General features: G+C 44.4%; 1 pseudogene; it reads left to right on the top strand.

Moving 5' to 3' along the window:
• Window positions 1–4,054: 4,054 nt before the first annotated feature.
• Window positions 4,055–19,378, top strand: LOC118379807 (transmembrane protein 41A-B-like; annotated as a pseudogene).
• The last annotated feature ends 217 nt before the right edge of the window (window positions 19,379–19,595 follow it).

The raw sequence follows: 19,595 nt of genomic DNA, 5'->3' as shown, positions 1-19,595 counted from the left end.
CACACACATGACATCATCATTTACACTGCGGCTACTCTGTTAATCATATATTCTGATGCCTAGACACCTTACCCCTGTACATACCAACCTCTATCACCAGTCTGCCTGCACATGGTCAACATGCTATTGGAACTGACCCTGTACATACCGACCTCTATCACCAGTCTGCCTGTACATGGTCAACATGCTATTGAACTGACCCTGTACATACCTACCTCTATCACCAGTCTGCCTGCACATGGTCAACATGCTATTGGAACTGACCCTGTACATACCGACCTCTATCACCAGTCTGCCTGCACATGGTCAACATGCTATTGGAACTGACCCTGTACATACCTACCTCTATCACCAGTCTGCCTGTACATGGTCAACATGCTATTGGAACTGACCCTGTACATACCTACCTCTATCACCAGTCTGCCTGCACATGGTCAACATGCTATGGAACTGACCCTGTACATACCGACCTCTATCACCAGTCTGCCTGTACATGGTCAACATGCTATTGAACTGACCCTGTACATACCGACCTCTATCACCAGTCTGCCTGCACATGGTCAACATGCTATTGGAACTGACCCTGTACATACCGACCTCTATCACCAGTCTGCCTGCACATGGTCAACATGCTATTGGAACTGACCCTGTACATGAAGCTTACTTACTTAATAGTTATCTTTTATGTGTTCTTCATCTTGTTCTACCTTATGTTGTTTTTAAAGTAGCACATGAATTACTGGCTGTTGGGTTTAGAGCTGGGAAAGAAAGGCATGTCACTGTAATTGTGAACGGTCAGACATTAACTCAAGCAGATGGCGTTAACACACCTTTTCTTGTAGGTCTATTTGGTTTCAATCGACGTATATCCTGTCTAGCGGCACTGTGGTGAGTTTCCAGAGTTTATTTGTGATTTATTATTTTCAGATAAGAAAGGACAGGTGTTTTTGGTGTGACTTCATAGGTCTATGTTACAGTATATACTATTCAGTTTTATTATGCTGTATACTAATGAATCATGATAGGATCTTGCCTGCACATTGAATCATGTTTGATCTGACTGTACTAGATGAGCACCACTGTGGGAAGTGAATCATGTTTGATCTGACTGTACTAGATGAGCACCACTGTGAGAAGTGAATCATATTTGATCTGACTGTACTAGATGAGCACCACTGTGAGGAAGTGAATCATATTTGATCTGACTGTACTAGATGAGCACCACTGTGAGAGTGAATCATGTTTGATCTGACTGTACTAGATGAGCACCACTGTGAGGAAGTGAATCATGTTTGATCTGACTGTACTAGATGAGCACCACTGTGAGGAAGTGAATCATATTTGATCTGACTGTACTAGATGAGCACCACTGTGAGAGGTGAATCATGTTTGATCTGACTGTACTAGATGAGCACCACTGTGAGGAAGTGAATCATGTTTGATCTGATGTGTACTAGATGAGCACCACTGTGAGAAGTGAATCATATTTGATCTGACTGTACTAGATGAGCACCACTGTGAGAAGTGAATCATGTTTGATCTGACTGTACTAGATGAGCACCACTGTGAGGAAGTGAATCATATTTGATCTGACTGTACTAGATGAGCACCACTGTGAGGAAGTGAATCATGTTTGATCTGACTGTACTAGATGAGCACCACTGTGAGAAGTGAATCATGTTTGATCTGACTGTACTAGATGAGCACCACTGTGAGAGGTGAATCATGTTTGATCTGACTGTACTAGATGAGCACCACTGTGAGGAAGTGAATCATATTTGATCTGACTGTACTAGATGAGCACCACTGTGAGAGGTGAATCATGTTTGATCTGACTGTACTAGATGAGCACCACTGTGAGGAAGTGAATCATGTTTGATCTGACTGTACTAGATGAGCACCACTGTGAGGAAGTGAATCATGTTTGATCTGACTGTACTAGATGAGCACCACTGTGAGGAAGTGAATCATGTTTGATCTGACTGTACTAGATGAGCACCACTGTGAGGAAGTGAATCATATTTGATCTGACTGTACTAGATGAGCACCACTGTGAGAGGTGAATCATGTTTGATCTGACTGTACTAGATGAGCACCACTGTGAGGAAGTGAATCATGTTTGATCTGACTGTACTAGATGAGCACCACTGTGAGAAGTGAATCATGTTTGATCTGACTGTACTAGATGAGCACCACTGTGAGGAAGTGAATCATGTTTGATCTGACTGTACTAGATGAGCACCACTGTGAGAAGTGAATCATGTTTGATCTGACTGTACTAGATGAGCACCACTGTGAGAGGTGAATCATGTTTGATCTGACTGTACTAGATGAGCACCACTGTGAGGAAGTGAATCATATTTGATCTGACTGTACTAGATGAGCACCACTGTGAGAAGTGAATCATGTTTGATCTGACTGTGCTAGATGAGCACCACTGTGAGGAAGTGAATCATATTTGATCTGACTGTACTAGATGAGCACCACTGTGAGAAGTGAATCATGTTTGATCTGACTGTACTAGATGAGCACCACTGTGAGGAAGTGAATCATGTTTGATCTGACTGTACTAGATGAGCACCACTGTGAGAAGTGAGTCATGTTCGATCTGACTGTACTAGATGAGCACCACTGTGAGGAAGTGAATCATGTTTGATCTGACTGTACTAGATGAGCACCACTGTGAGAGGTGAATCATGTTTGATCTGACTGTACTAGATGAGCACCACTGTGAGGAAGTGAATCATGTTTGATCTGACTGTACTAGATGAGCACCACTGTGAGAAGTGAGTCATATTTGATCTGACTGTACTAGATGAGCACCACTGTGAGAAGTGAATCATGTTTGATCTGACTGTACTAGATGAGCACCACTGTGAGAAGTGAATCATGTTTGATCTGACTGTACTAGATGAGCACCACTGTGAGAGGTGAGTCATCTGTTTGTAGTAATAATGATGTGATGTCAGACTATTAGGCACAAACAACAGATCTTGATGAGGGTTATTTTAAGCGATTTGAGCACCCTTCAAATCGTGTTGATGAGTCTTTAACCAAGTGGTCACATATCGTTCTGGGTTCTGTGGAGATGTGTGAACATCAAGGCAGACACGAGGTCATTTTGGATCCTTGGTGGGATCAGGTTACTAATGTGGTGAATCAGTGTATCTGCATTCGCAATAGAGGTGGTACGTTTCTGTAAGCTATAAGCACATGTTGTAATGTACATGAGCCTGCCCTCTACTGGTGGCTGAGTGTAACTTCACTCAGTTTCACATCTTGGTGTTGTAGTGTTGTAATACATTATTAACAATGTAATGATACCTTCATCATACACCAGCTGTTGTAGTAGTGCTGTTGTAGAGAAAACAAGATAAAACTCCTTCATCCTACACCAGCTGTTGTAGTGCAGAGAAACCAGATAATACCTTCATCAATGTCTGTTGTAGTGCAGAGAAACCAGATAATATCTTCATCATAACCCAAGATAATACTGTTGTAGTGTAATGCAGAGAAACCAGATAATACCTTCATCAATGTCTGTTGTAGTAATACCTTCATCAATGTCAGAGAAACCAGATAATACCTTCATCAATGTCTGTTGTAGTGCAGAGAAACCAGATAATACCTTCATCAATGTCTGTTGTAGTGCAGAGAAACCAGATAATACCTTCATCAATGTCTAATACCTTCATCAATGTCTGTTGTAGTGCAGAGAAACCAGATAATACCTTCATCAATGTCTGTTGTAGTGCAGAGAAACCAGATAATACCTTCATCAATGTCTGTTGTAGTGCAGAGAAACCAGATAATACCTTCATCAATGTCTGTTGTAGTGCAGAGAAACCAGATAATAATACCTTCATCAATGTCTGTTGTAGTGCAGAGAAACAAGCTTGTTGCCTAAAAACAGATTTTGGTGTGAAGAGAGCCAACTGTAGTTTATAACCTCAAGGTCCAGACAACGATCCTCAATAGTCTGGTCTGGTACTTGACCACCAGAGAACACGAGGCTGCCCTCTAGTGGACAGAGTTGGAAGCATTCCAGGACCACAGGGCAACTGTCAGAAGTTATTCTGTGACGTTCACTTCTCAACACCGACACCGGGAGTCGGTCACCGAACAAGCCTTTCTGATAAGGAGGTCGGTGTAGCGCGTAGCAATGGGCTCCATTTCGGGTTTATTATCTGTGGTAGGAGCGGCAACGTCATACCTCTATCTCCTGTCCACTTTCCTGCCGCCCGGACCGCAACATCTTCACCGGCGACATGCGGTGGAGTTAAACAACGAGAGCGCAGAGGGGGACGTGGACGTGGAAGTTGTAGAGTACAGGTAGCCAGCCTCAACAGATCTACAGCTACAATTTGCCAGATGTCGCAAGACTTTTTTGTTGTTGCTATTAGCATAATAATTATAGGCTACAGCAGCTGCCTGCTTGTGCAACAATGACACTTTCTAGGACATGTTTACGTATACAACTTGGCAAATAAGTCAATATATAGCGACGTCCACAGTGTTTTATTAGGGGTAATAATAGCATAGTGACATCACCATTTATGTAATAGATCTAATGTAACATTAAAGTCCCAGAGTGGTTATCTGTTGTAGGATTATGGTGTTGATAAGTGTATTGACAGACGGCACAGAGTCCATGGAGGTGCTGTCATAATCACTGCGTTTGGCAGCATCTCATTTCCCTCAGACGATCGCACGACTTTAAGTTATGAAAATGGCATCATCAAACACCTGACTTGTCAGTGTAGGCTAATTCAGAGGAAATGTCACAGCTGGTTGCTGTTCTCTCAAAGTATTTGTCGTTGCCTGATGGTGTTGTTTATATCACAGTAGTTCCTGTTTTCAGATTATGTTCCTATAGGCCTACTCTAAACCCCTGTGTGTCTCATCCAGCCCCACCTTCTCTCCTATGTTTATGGTTTCTGCCCCAGTGGAGATCTGGCCGTGGCCTCTCTTGGTTGGCTTAGGTTCACTTGGCCTGAAATACTGTCCTCCTCAGTCTGATGAGTAATGAGAACATACAGCTCTGATCTAACCCTGGACAGGACACACTTGTCTTGGTTTGCTTAGGTTCACTTGGCCTGAAATACTGTCCTCCTCAGTCTGATGAGTATGAGAACATACAGCTCTGATCTAACCCTGGACAGGACACACTTGTCTTGATTGGCGTGATGCCATCGTCCCATCATATTTCATCCTCCTAATTATGAGAACACACATCTCTGATCTAAAGGCCTGTACAGGAACAGACATCCTTGGATGGACGGAGGCCCACTGGTCTCATATTTCATCCTCCTAATTATAAAGGAGTTTCACGACCCTGACAGTCCTGTGTGGTGCTACAGGCCACTGTACACTTCTATTAGAGAACAGACATCCAGAGGTGGATGGACAGGAGGACACCACTGGTCTCTAGGGTCTCCTGCTAGGTCCACCACCCGACAGTCCTGATGTGGTGCTACCCAGGACATAACACTGTACACTTGCTGAGAGAACAGACATCCAGAAGGTTCTGATGGACAGGAGGACACCACTGGGTCTCTAGGGGTCTCCTGAGGTCCACACCGGAAGGTTCTGATGTGGTGCCTCCCAGGACATAACACTGTACACTTCTGAGAGAACAGACATCCAGAAGGTGGATGAGGTGCTACCCAGGACATAACACTGGACACTAGGTCTCCTGCTGAGGATCCACACCGGAAGGTTCTGATGAGGTGCCTACCCAGGACATAACACTGTACACTTGCTGAGAGAACACACCAGAGGTGGATGACAGCCTGGACAGGAGGATAACACTGGGTCACGGGTGTCCTGAGAGATACAGACCGGAAGGTTCTGATGAGGTGCTACCCAGGACATAACACTGGACACGGTGTGCTGAGAGATACACACCGGAAGGTTCTGATGAGGTGCTACCCAGGACATAACACTGGACACGGTGTGCGGAGGGATACACACCGGAAGGTTCTGATGAGGTGCTACCCAGGACATAACACTGGACACGGTGTGCGGAGGATACACACCGGAAGGTTCTGATGAGGTGCTACCCAGGACATAACACTGGACACGGTGTGCTGAGGTGCTAGGGATACACGCTGGACGGTTCTGATGAGGTGCTACCCAGGACATAACACTGGACACGGTGTGCTGGGGATACGGTTCTGATGAGGTGCTACCCAGGACATAACACTGGACACGGTGTGCGGACGGTTCTGATGAGGTGCTACCCAGGACATAACACTGGACACGGTGTGAGGACGGTTCTGATGAGGTGCTACCCAGGACATAACACTGGACACGGTGTGCGGGGATACACGGTTCTGATGAGGTGCTCCCAGGACATAACACTGGACACGGTGTGCGGACGGTTCTGATGAGGTGCCTCCCAGGACATAACACTGGACACGATGTGCTGAGGAATACCACCGTGGCTTTGCCTTCCATTCATCCCATACAGCTCAACAATTAGATGTCATACCAGCAGCTCAGGTTTCATGGTTTATGGTTCATTCTGTTTGCGTGTGTCTGCGTCACGGCTGAGGAGCCTGATACTTCCAGCATTGAAACTAGCAGAGGCAGAAATCCCAGAGCAAAAGCCGCTATTTCTGTCCCATATCCTGTTTCATACTCTCTCTCATGCTGCACACGGGCACCAGTCATGCCCACTTTAGTCTGTGTTTGACCTGTCTATGATGTCAGATTAGGGTGTCCCCAGATTCCCAATACTCTAGAGAGTCAAGTTTAGACGAGTCATACACCAGCAGACTGGGGCTGAGCATTATGTCTTCCCTATATGACTACAACTACGGCTGTCTGTACTACGGCTGTCTGTACTACGACTGTCTGTACTACGGCTGTCTGTACTACGACTGTCTGTACTACGGCTGTCTGTACTACGACTGTCTGTACTACGGCTGTCTGTACTATGACTGTCTGTACTATGGCTGTGTATACTATGGCTGTATATCCTATGGCTGTATATACTATGGCTGTATATACTATGGCTGTATATCCTATGGCTGTATATCCTATGGCTGTATATACTATGGCTGTGTATCCTATGGCTGTATATCCTATGGCTGTATATCTTATGGCTGTGTATACTATGGCTGTATATCCTGTGGCTGTATATCCTATGGCTGTGTATCCTATGGCTGTATATCTTATGGCTGTGTATACTATGGCTGTATATCCTATGGCTGTATATACTATGGCTGTATATCCTATGGCTGTATATCCTATGGCTGTATATCCTATGGCTGTATATCTTATGGCTGTATATCTTATGGCTGTGTATACTATGGCTGTATATCCTATGGCTGTATATCTTATGGCTGTATATACTATGGCTGTATATCTTATGGCTGTATATCCTATGGCTGTGTATCCTATGGCTGTGTATACTATGGCTGTATACCCTATGGCTGTATATCTTATGGCTGTGTATACTATGGCTGTATATCCTATGGCTGTATATCTTATCGCTGTATATACTATGGCTGTATATCTTATGGCTGTATATCTTATGGCTGTGTATACTATGGCTGTATATCCTATGGCTGTATATCCTATGGCTGTATATCCTATGGCTGTATATCCTATGGCTGTATATACTATGGCTGTATATCCTATGGCTGTGTATACTATGGCTGTGTATACTATGGCTGTATATCCTATGGCTGTATATACTACGGCTGTGTGTACTACGGCTGTATATCTTATGGCTGTGTATCCTATGGCTGTATATCCTATGGCTGTATATCTTATGGCTGTGTATCCTATGGCTGTATATCCTATGGCTGTATATCTTATGGCTGTGTATCCTACGGCTGTATATCTTATGGCTGTGTGTACTACGGCTGTATATCTTATGGCTGTGTATCCTATGGCTGTGTATCCTATGGCTGTGTATCCTATGGCTGTATATACTATGGCTGTATATACTACGGCTGTGTATACTATGTCTGTGTGTACTACGGCTGTATATCCTATGGCTGTATATCCTATGGCTGTATATACTATGGCTGTATATACTATGGCTGTATATACTACGGCTGTGTATACTATGTCTGTGTGTACTACGGCTGTATATCTTATGGCTGTGTATCCTATGGCTGTATATCCTATGGCTGTATATCTTATGGCTGTGTATACTATGTCTGTGTATACTATGTCTGTGTATACTACGGCTGTGTATCCTATGGCTGTATATCCTATGGCTGTATATACTATGGCTGTATATACTATGGCTGTGTATACTATGGCTGTATATACTATGGCTGTATATCCTATGGCTGTATATCCTATGGCTGTGTATACTATGGCTGTATATACTATGGCTGTATATACTATGGCTGTATATCCTATGGCTGTGTATACTATGGCTGTATATCCTATGGCTGTGTATACTATGGCTGTATATACTATGGCTGTGTATCCTATGGCTGTATATACTATGGCTGTATATCCTATGGCTGTGTATACTATGGCTGTGTATACTATGGCTGTATATACTATGGCTGTGTATACTATGGCTGTATATCCTATGGCTGTATATACTATGGCTGTATATACTATGGCTGTGTATACTATGGCTGTATATCCTATGGCTGTATATCCTATGGCTGTGTATACTATGGCTGTATATCTTATGGCTGTGTATACTATGGCTGTCTGTACTATGGCTGTATATCCTATGGCTGTATATACTACGGCTGTGTATACTATGGCTGTATATACTACGGCTGTGTATCCTATGGCTGTATATCTTATGGCTGTGTATACTATGGCTGTATATCTTATGGCTGTGTATACTATGGCTGTATATCCTATGGCTGTATATCTTATGGCTGTATATCTTATGGCTGTGTATACTATGGCTGTATATACTATGGCTGTATATACTACGGCTGTGTATACTATGGCTGTATATACTATGGCTGTGTATCCTATGGCTGTATATCTTATGGCTGTGTATACTATGGCTGTATATCTTATGGCTGTGTATACTATGGCTGTATATCCTATGGCTGTATATCTTATGGCTGTGTATACTATGGCTGTATATCTTATGGCTGTATATCTTATGGCTGTGTATACTATGGCTGTGTATACTATGGCTGTATATCCTATGGCTGTATATCTTATGGCTGTGTATACTATGGCTGTATATACTATGGCTGTATATCCTATGGCTGTGTATACTATGTCTGTGTGTACTACGGCTGTATATCTTATGGCTGTGTATACTATGGCTGTATATCCTATGGCTGTATATCCTATGGCTGTATATCCTATGGCTGTATATCCTATGGCTGTATATCCTATGGCTGTATATACTATGGCTGTATATCCTATGGCTGTGTATACTATGGCTGTGTATACTATGGCTGTATATCCTATGGCTGTATATACTACGGCTGTGTGTACTACGGCTGTATATCTTATGGCTGTGTATCCTATGGCTGTATATCCTATGGCTGTATATCTTATGGCTGTGTATCCTATGGCTGTATATCCTATGGCTGTATATCTTATGGCTGTGTATCCTATGGCTGTATATCTTATGGCTGTGTGTACTACGGCTGTATATCTTATGGCTGTATATCCTATGGCTGTATATACTATGGCTGTATATACTACGGCTGTATATACTACGGCTGTATATCTTATGGCTGTGTATACTATGACTGTATATCCTATGGCTGTATATCCTATGGCTGTATATCCTATGGCTGTGTATACTATGACTGTATATACTATGGCTGTATATACTATGACTGTATATCCTATGGCTGTGTATACTATGACTGTATATCCTATGGCTGTATATCCTATGGCTGTATATCCTATGGCTGTGTATACTATGGCTGTATATACTACGGCTGTGTATCCTATGGCTGTGTATACTATGGCTGTATATACTATGGCTGTGTATCCTATGGCTGTATATCCTATGGCTGTGTATACTATGGCTGTATATACTACGGCTGTGTATCCTATGGCTGTGTATACTATGGCTGTATATACTACGGCTGTGTATCCTATGGCTGTATATACTATGGCTGTGTATCCTATGGCTGTGTATCCTATGGCTGTGTATCCTATGGCTGTGTATACTATGACTGTATATACTATGGCTGTATATACTACGGCTGTGTATCCTATGGCTGTGTATACTATGGCTGTATATACTACGGCTGTATATACTATGGCTGTGTATACTATGGCTGTATATACTATGACTGTATATACTATGGCTGTATATCCTATGGCTGTGTATACTATGGCTGTATATACTACGGCTGTGTATACTATGGCTGTATATACTATGGCTGTGTATACTATGGCTGTATATCCTATGGCTGTATATCCTATGGCTGTGTATACTATGGCTGTGTATACTATGGCTGTATATACTATGGCTGTATATACTATGGCTGTGTATACTATGGCTGTATATCCTATGGCTGTGTATCCTATGGCTGTATATCCTATGGCTGTATATCCTATGGCTGTGTATACTATGGCTGTGTATACTATGGCTGTGTATACTATGGCTGTATATACTATGGCTGTGTATACTATGGCTGTATATACTATGGCTGTATATACTATGGCTGTATATACTACGGCTGTGTATACTATGGCTGTATATACTATGGCTGTGTATACTATGGCTGTATATACTATGGCTGTATATACTATGGCTGTGTATACTATGGCTGTATATACTATGGCTGTATATACTATGGCTGTATATACTATGGCTGTGTATACTATGGCTGTATATCCTATGGCTGTGTATCCTATGGCTGTATATCCTATGGCTGTATATCTTATGGCTGTGTGTACTACGGCTGTATATCTTATGGCTGTATATCCTATGGCTGTATATCCTATGGCTGTGTATCCTATGGCTGTATATCCTATGGCTGTATATACTATGGCTGTATATCCTATGGCTGTATATCCTATGGCTGTGTATCCTATGGCTGTATATCCTATGGCTGTGTATCCTATGGCTGTGTATACTATGGCTGTATATCCTATGTCTGTATATCCTATGGCTGTGTATACTATGGCTGTATATCCTATGGCTGTATATACTATGGCTGTGTATACTATGGCTGTATATCCTATGTCTGTATATCCTATGGCTGTGTATACTATGGCTGTATATCCTATGGCTGTATATACTATGGCTGTATATACTATGGCTGTATATCCTATGTCTGTATATCCTATGGCTGTGTATACTATGGCTGTATATCCTATGGCTGTATATACTATGGCTGTGTATACTATGGCTGTATATCCTATGTCTGTATATCCTATGGCTGTGTATACTATGGCTGTATATCCTATGGCTGTATATACTATGGCTGTATATACTATGGCTGTATATCCTATGGCTGTGTATACTATGGCTGTATATACTATGGCTGTATATACTATGGCTGTATATACTATGGCTGTATATCCTATGGCTGTATATCCTATGTCTGTGTATACTATGGCTGTATATACTATGGCTGTATATCCTATGGCTGTATATACTATGGCTGTATATCCTATGGCTGTCTGTACTATGGCTGTGTATCCTATGGCTGTATATCCTATGGCTGTGTATCCTATGGCTGTATATACTATGGCTGTGTATACTATGGCTGTATATACTATGGCTGTATATACTATGGCTGTATATCCTATGGCTGTATATCCTATGGCTGTATATCCTATGGCTGTATATACTACGGCTGTAGTACACACAGACATAGTATATGCATATACAGCCGTAGTATGTCTGTACTGTGTGTACTATGGCTGGCTATAACCTATAACCCCTTCCTATGACCTATAACCCCTTTTTAGAATTTATAACCTATAACCCCTTCATATAAACCCTTCCTGTAACCTATAACCCCTTCCTATAACTTATAACCCCTTCCTATGACCTATAACCCCTTTTTAGAATTTATAACCTATAACCCCTTCCTATGACCTATAACCCCTTTTGAGAATTTATAACCTATAACCCCTTCCTATAACTTATAACCCTTTCCTATAACTTATAACCCCTTCCTATGACCTATAACCCCGTCCTATGACCTATAACCCCGTCCTATGACCTACAACCCCTTCCTATGACCTACAACCCCTTCCTATGACCTATAACCCTTCCTATGGCCTTCGCCTGTGTTACCTTAAATGCTCTGTCCTCAGTGTCCTCAATTCCCGTTTGAAAATAATAATAATAATCCCCTGGTGCAAACAGTAACTAGGTGACAATATTTAGGTCTAAATCTGACACTAGTACTAGGAACCATGTTATCTGATGTTGCTGGTGTTTGTTTCCTTCCAGACTGAAGTTCCCGTCGGACCTGGATGAGCTGAGGGAGCTGGCTGAGATGCTGCAGTTCTATAAGACAGAACACACAGGCTACGTGGTGCTGCTGTTCTGTAGTGCCTACATCTACAAACAGTCCTTCGCCATCCCTGGCTCCTCCTTCCTGGTAAGAGAGACTAACATTACACCCATCCATGGAACACACACTTTGTTTCCATGAACCTATGACCCTAAGACCAGAACCTCCATCCATGGAACACACACTTAGTTTCCATGAACCTATGACCCTAAAGACCAGAACCTCCATCCATGGAACACACACTTTGTTTCCATGAACCTAAAGACCAGAACCTCCATCCATGGAACACACACTTTGTCTCCATGAACCTATGACCCTAAGACCAGAACCTCCATCCATGGAACACACACTTTGTTTCCATGAACCTATGACCCTAAGACCAGAACCTCCATCCATGGAACACACACACTTTGTTTCCATGAACCTATGACCCTAAGACCAGAACCTCCATCCATGGAACACACACTTTGTTTCCATGAACCTATGACCCTAAGACCAGAACCTCCATCCATGGAACACACACTTTGTTTCCATGAACCTATGACCCTAAGACCAGAACCTCCATCCATGGAACACACACTTTGTTTCCATGAACCTATGACCCTAAGACCAGAACCTCCATCCATGGAACACACACACTTTGTTTCCATGAACCTATGACCCTAAGACCAGAACCTCCATCCATGGAACACACACTTTGTTTCCATGAACCTATGACCCTAAGACCAGAACCTCCATCCATGGAACACACACACTTTGTTTCCATGAACCTATGACCCTAAAGACCAGAACCTCCATCCATGGAACACACACTTTGTTTCCATGAACCTATGACCCTAAGACCAGAACCTCCATCCATGGAACACACACTTTGTTTCCATGAACCTATGACCCTAAGACCAGAACCTCCATCCATGGAACACACACTTTGTTTCCATGAACCTATGACCCTAAAGACCAGAACCTCCATCCATGGAACACACACAGTTTCCATGAACCTATGACCCTAAGACCAGAACCTCCATCCATGGTCAGAACAGCCTCCCGACCCTCACCAGTAGGGGTGTAAAGTACTTAACTAAAAATACTTTGAAGTATTACTTAAGTAGTTTTTGGGGGTATCTGTACTTTACTATTTATATTTTTTGACAACTTTTATTTCAAAACATTCCTAAAGAAAATGATGTACTTTTTTACTCCACACATTTTCCCTGACACCCAAAAGTATTAGTTACATGTTGAATGCTTAGCAGGACAGGAAAATGGTCCAATTCACGCACTAAACAGAGAACATCCCTGGTCATCCCTACTGCCTCTGATCTGGCGGACTCACTAAACAGAGAACATCCCTGGTCATCCCTACTGCCTCTGATCTGGCAGACTCACTAAACAGAGAACATCCCTGGTCATCCCTACTGCCTCTGATCTGGCGGACTCACTAAACAGAGAACATCCCTGGTCATCCCTACTGCCTCTGATCTGGCGGACTCACTAAACAGAGAACATCCCTGGTCATCCCTACTGCCTCTGATCTGGCGGACTCACTAAACAGAGAACATCCCTGGTCATCCCTACTGCCTCTGATCTGGCGGACTCACTAAACAGAGAACATCCCTGGTCATCCCTACTGCCTCTGATCTGGCGGACTCACTAAACAGGCATGCTTCATTTGTAAATAATGTGGTAGTGTTGGAGTGTGGGAGTGTTGGAGTGTGGGAGTGTTGGAGTGTCAGAGTGTGGGAGAGTGGGAGTGTTGGAGAGTGACCCCTGGCTATCTGTAGATAAACAAACTAGAACATTGTGTTTTTTGGTTTGCTTAATATAAACATTTTGAAATGATTTATGTTTTCAGTTAACTTTTGGTACTTAAGTATATTTAAAAATCATATACTTTTGACGTTTACTCAAGTAGTATTTTACTGGGTGTCTTTCACTTGAGTCATTTTCTATTAAGTATCTTTACTTTTACTCAAGTATGACAATTGGGTACTTTTTCCTGCTCAGCATTGCTCATCATCCCTGTGCTTCCCAGAACATGCTGGCGGGGGCGCTGTTTGGTCCATGGCAGGGTCTGGTCCTGGCCTGTCTTCTGACCACCACCGGCTCTACCTTCTGTTACCTGCTCTCTGCTGCCTTCGGGAAGAGCTACGTCACACGCCTGTTCCCTGACAAGGTGGACATGCTGCAGAACAAGGTGTGACAGAGAGACAGAGTATGTTGTTCCACTTCACAGTACCATGGGGTTGTTGGAGGAGGACTGGGGGGGGGTTGTTGGAGGAGGACAGTACCATGGGGTTGTTGGAGGAGGACTGGGGGGGGGGGGGGTACAGCACCATGGGGTTGTTGGAGGAAGACTGGGGGGGAGGAGGACTGGGGGGGGGTACAGTACCATGGGGTTGTTGGAGGAGGACTGGGGGGGGGGGGTACAGTACCATGGGGTTGTTGGAGGAGGACGGGGGGTACAGTACCATGGGGTTGTTGGAGGAGGACTGGGGGTACAGTACCATGGGGTTGTTGGAGGAGGACTGGGGGGGGTACAGTACCATGGGGTTGTTGGAGGAGGACTGGGGGGGGGAGGACTGGGGGGTACAGTACCATGGGGTTGTTGGAGGAGGACTGGGGGGTTGGAGGAGGAGTACCATGGGGTTGTTGGAGGAGGACTGGGGGTTGGAGGAGGACTACAGTACCATGGGGTTGTTGGAGAATTGATTACAATTCTCTAAAGATAGACTAGAGGGGTGTGTGTCCTCTTACAGTGTCCTTGGCTTACACATTAGGTTAGACAGGTGTAACAGAGGGCCAGTGAGGAGCAGAAGACTGGTCTGATCACCAGTATAACAGTGTCTGATCACCAGTATAACAGTGTCTGATCACCAGTATAACAGTGCAGACAGTATAACAGATGACCAGTGAGAAGCAGAAGACTGGTCTGATCACCAGTATAACAGTGTCTGATCACCAGTATAACAGTGTCTGATCACCAGTATAACAGTGCAGACAGTATAACAGATGACCAGTGAGAAGCAGAAGACTGGTCTGATCACCAGTGTACCAGATGTGATCGTACTTCGTAACTCTCTTGGGTTTTTGGTTTGTAAAGAAAAGACTGTCCAGCCAGCGGTCCCAGTTGATTGGTGATTAATAGACACCAGGAAACACATGTTCAGGACAACAGTATGTTGATCGCTGCAGATTTGTGAATCGTCTGTTGGCATGGAAATAACTGAATTAGAGCATGCTGGGTAACTCTCTCTTATAGAAAAGTGCATCCCAGGAAGCCACCAATATCTAACAGGTACTGTACACAAATATACACTGAACTAAAATATAAACACAACATGTAAAGTGTCATGAGCTGAAATAAGATCCCAGACATTTTCCATACTGCACGAAAAGCTTATTTTTCTCAAATGTTCTACGCATATTTGTTTATAACCCTGTTAGTGAGCATTTCTCCTTTGCCAAGATAATCCATCCACCTGACAGGTGTGGCATATCAACAAGCTGATTAAAACAGCATGATCATTACAAATGTGCACCTTGTGCTGGGGGACAATAAAAGGCCCTAGAATTATATAATGTATAAAATGCACTATTTCAGAATGTGACCTCCCCCTATCTGCAAGCATGACCTATGACATAACACATTATTGATATGTAAATTCAACCGATCAATAGGAATACATAAACAGTGACAAGGGAAACATATCTCATCTATCTCATCCATTCTCCCACCCCCCCTCCTTCCCTCTCAACCTCATCCGTTCTCCCACCCTCCCTCTCTACCTCCTCCTCTCTCCTTCCCTCTCTACCTCATCCGTTCTCCCACCCCCTCCTTCCCTTTCTACCTCATCCGTTCTCCCACCCCCTCCTTCCCTCTCTACCTCATCCATTCTCCCACCCCTCTCTACCTCCTCTCCCCCCCGCCCCCTCTCTACCTCCTTCGTTCTCCCACCATCTCTCTACCTCCTCCTCTCTCCTTCCCGCTCTACCTCCTCCCACCCTCCCTCTCTACCTCCTTCATTCTCCCACCCTCTCTCTACCTCCTCTCTCCCATGCCCTCTCCTTCCTTCCCCTCTCTCCCTCCTCCTCTCCCATGCCCTCTCTCCCTCCTCCTCCTTCCCATGCCCTCTCTCCCTCCTCTCTCCCATGCCCTCTCCTTCCTTCCTTCCCCCTCTCCCTCCTCCTCTCCCATGCCCTCTCTCCCTCCTCCTCTCCCTCCTCCCTCCCATGCCCTCTCCTTCCTTCCCTCTCTCCCTCCCTCCTCTCCCATGCCCTCTCTCCCCTCCTCCTCTCCCATGCCCTCTCCTTCCTCCCCTCCTCTCCCATGCCCTCTCCTTCCTTCCCTCTCTCCCTCCTCCTCTCTTTCCTTCCCTCTCTCCCATGCCCTCTCCCCATTCCCTTCCCTCTCTGTCAGGTGGAGGAGAACCGTAGCAGTCTGTTCTTCTTCCTCCTGTTCCTTCGGTTCTTCCCCATGACTCCTAACTGGTTCCTGAACGTGACGTCCCCCATCCTCAACATCCCTGTCTCCATGTTCTTCTTCTCCGTACTCATCGGTGAGAAGCAGCACTGCCACACAACACACAGGACTATTATATAATACTACTGAGAATGACATGATACGTCATTTTGCTTAAGACGTGAAGACTTACATTAGCTCACCAAGTTAATGTCTAGGCTTTAGCTCAGAAGGCTAACACAGTCTCTCCCTTGTTATATTGAAGTACTGCTACAACAGATGTCATTAATTACCAGATCATGTCCACATTTAATGTTCCGCACTCTCCCTCCTCCCATATCGCCTTTAGCTCAGCGGTCTAACCCAGTCCCTCCTCTCCTTCATCAGGTCTAGTGTTTATCTAGGTATAACCAAGTCTCTCCTCTCCTTCATCAGGTCTAGTGTTTATCTAGGAGGTCTAACCCAGTCTCTCCTCTCCTTCATCAGGTCTAGTGTTTATCTAGGAGGTCTAACCCAGTCTCTCCTCTCCTTCATCAGGTCTAGTGTTTATCTAGGAGGTCTAACCCAGTCCCTCCTCTCCTTCATCAGGTCTAGTGTTTATCTAGGTATAACCAAGTCTCTCCTCTCCTTCATCAGGTCTAGTGTTTATCTAGGAGGTCTAACTCAGTCTCTCCGTCATCAGGTCTAGTGTTTATCTAGGGGTCTAACTCAGTCTCTCCTTCCCAGGTCTAGTGTTTATCTAGGAGGTCTAACCCAGTCTCTCCTCTCCTTCATCAGGTCTAGTGTTTATCTAGGAGGTCTAACCCAGTCTCTCCTTCATCAGGTCTAGTGTTTATCTAGGAGGTCTAACTCAGTCTCTCCTTCATCAGGTCTAGTGTTTATCTAGGAGGTCTAACCCAGTCTCTCCTCTCCTTCATCAGGTCTAGTGTTTATCTAGGAGGTCTAACTCAGTCTCTCCGTCATCAGGTCTAGTGTTTATCTAGGAGGTCTAACCCAGTCTCTCCTCTCCTTCATCAGGTCTAGTGTTTATCTAGGAGGTCTAACTCAGTCTCTCCTTCATCAGGTCTAGTGTTTATCTAGGAGGTCTAACTCAGTCTCTCCTTCATCAGGTCTAGTGTTTATCTAGGTCTAACCCAGTCTCTCCGTCATCAGGTCTAGTGTTTATCTAGGAGGTCTAACCCAGTCTCTCCTTCATCAGGTCTAGTGTTTATCTAGGAGGTCTAACCCAGTCTCTCCTTCATCAGGTCTAGTGTTTATCTAGGAGGTCTAACCCAGTCTCTCCTCTCCTTCATCAGGTCTAGTGTTTATCTAGGAGGTCTAACCCAGTCTCTCCTTCATCAGGTCTAGTGTTTATCTAGGAGGTCTAACCCAGTCTCTCCTTCATCAGGTCTAGTGTTTATCTAGGAGGTCTAACCCAGTCTCTCCTTCATCAGGTCTAGTGTTTATCTAGGAGGTCTAACCCAGTCTCTCCTTCATCAGGTCTAGTGTTTATCTAGGAGGTCTAACCCAGTCTCTCCGTCATCAGGTCTAGTGTTTATCTAGGAGGTCTAACCCAGTCTCTCCTCTCCTTCATCAGGTCTAGTGTTTATCTAGGAGGTCTAACTCAGTCTCTCCGTCATCAGGTCTAGTGTTTATCTAGAGGTCTAACTCAGTCTCTCCTTCATCAGGTCTAGTGTTTATCTAGGAGGTCTAACCCAGTCTCTCCTTCATCAGGTCTAGTGTTTATCTAGGAGGTCTAACCCAGTCTCTCCTCTCCTTCATCAGGTCTAGTGTTTATCTAGGAGGTCTAACCCAGTCTGTCCTCTCCTTCATCAGGTCTAGTGTTTATCTAGGAGGTCTAACCAGTCTCTCCGTATCAGGTCTAGTGTTTATCTAGGAGGTCTAACCCAGTCTCTCCTTCATCAGGTCTAGTGTTTATCTAGGAGGTCTAACCCTTTGTAACCGTCATCAGGTCTAGTGTTTATCTGGAGGAGGGTTTAACCCAGTCTCTCCGTCATCAGGTCTAGTGTTTATCTAGGAGGTCTAACCCAGTCTCTCCTTCATCAGGTCTAGTGTTTATCTAGGAGGTCTAACCCAGTCTCTCCTTCATCAGGTCTAGTGTTTATCTAGGAGGTCTAACCCAGTCTCTCCTTCATCAGGTCTAGTGTTTATCTAGGAGGTCTAACCCAGTCTCTCCTTCCTTCATCAGGTCTAGTGTTTATCTAGGAGGTCTAACCCAGTCTCTCCTTCATCAGGTCTAGTGTTTATCTAGGAGGTCTAACCCAGTCTCTCCGTCATCAGGTCTGATCCCATATAACTTCATCTGCGTGAGGACCGCTCCATCCTGTCAGAGATCTCTTCCCTGGAGCGATATCTTCTCCTGGGGACGCTGATTTTACTGTTGGCCATCGCCTGTGTGGCCCTGCTTCCCGGAGCCCTTATCAAGCTCTACAGCCAGAACCACCTCCAACTGGACGGGCTGCAGCAGAATGGATAGTTAGCACAGACAGAACCAGGGACAAGCAGCTGATGACAGAAAGAGGAGATGACCCTGCTGAAATACAGCCATGCTGGGTCTGATTGACCCTGACTGACCACGCAGGACTGGATTGGCCTCCACCACTACAGCTTTACACAGAGGAGTTTATAGACTTTGTTTCAGGGGCAGAGAAACGTCTTAACTGCCACTATGCCGAGGATACTTAAAGGTCATG

The sequence above is a fragment of the Oncorhynchus keta genome, unplaced genomic scaffold (genome assembly GCF_023373465.1).
Source record: "Oncorhynchus keta strain PuntledgeMale-10-30-2019 unplaced genomic scaffold, Oket_V2 Un_contig_7885_pilon_pilon, whole genome shotgun sequence".
NCBI classification, from domain to species: domain Eukaryota; kingdom Metazoa; phylum Chordata; class Actinopteri; order Salmoniformes; family Salmonidae; genus Oncorhynchus; species Oncorhynchus keta.
Note: the sequence above shows the minus strand (reverse complement) of the source record. Positions and strands in the feature narration are given on the sequence as shown.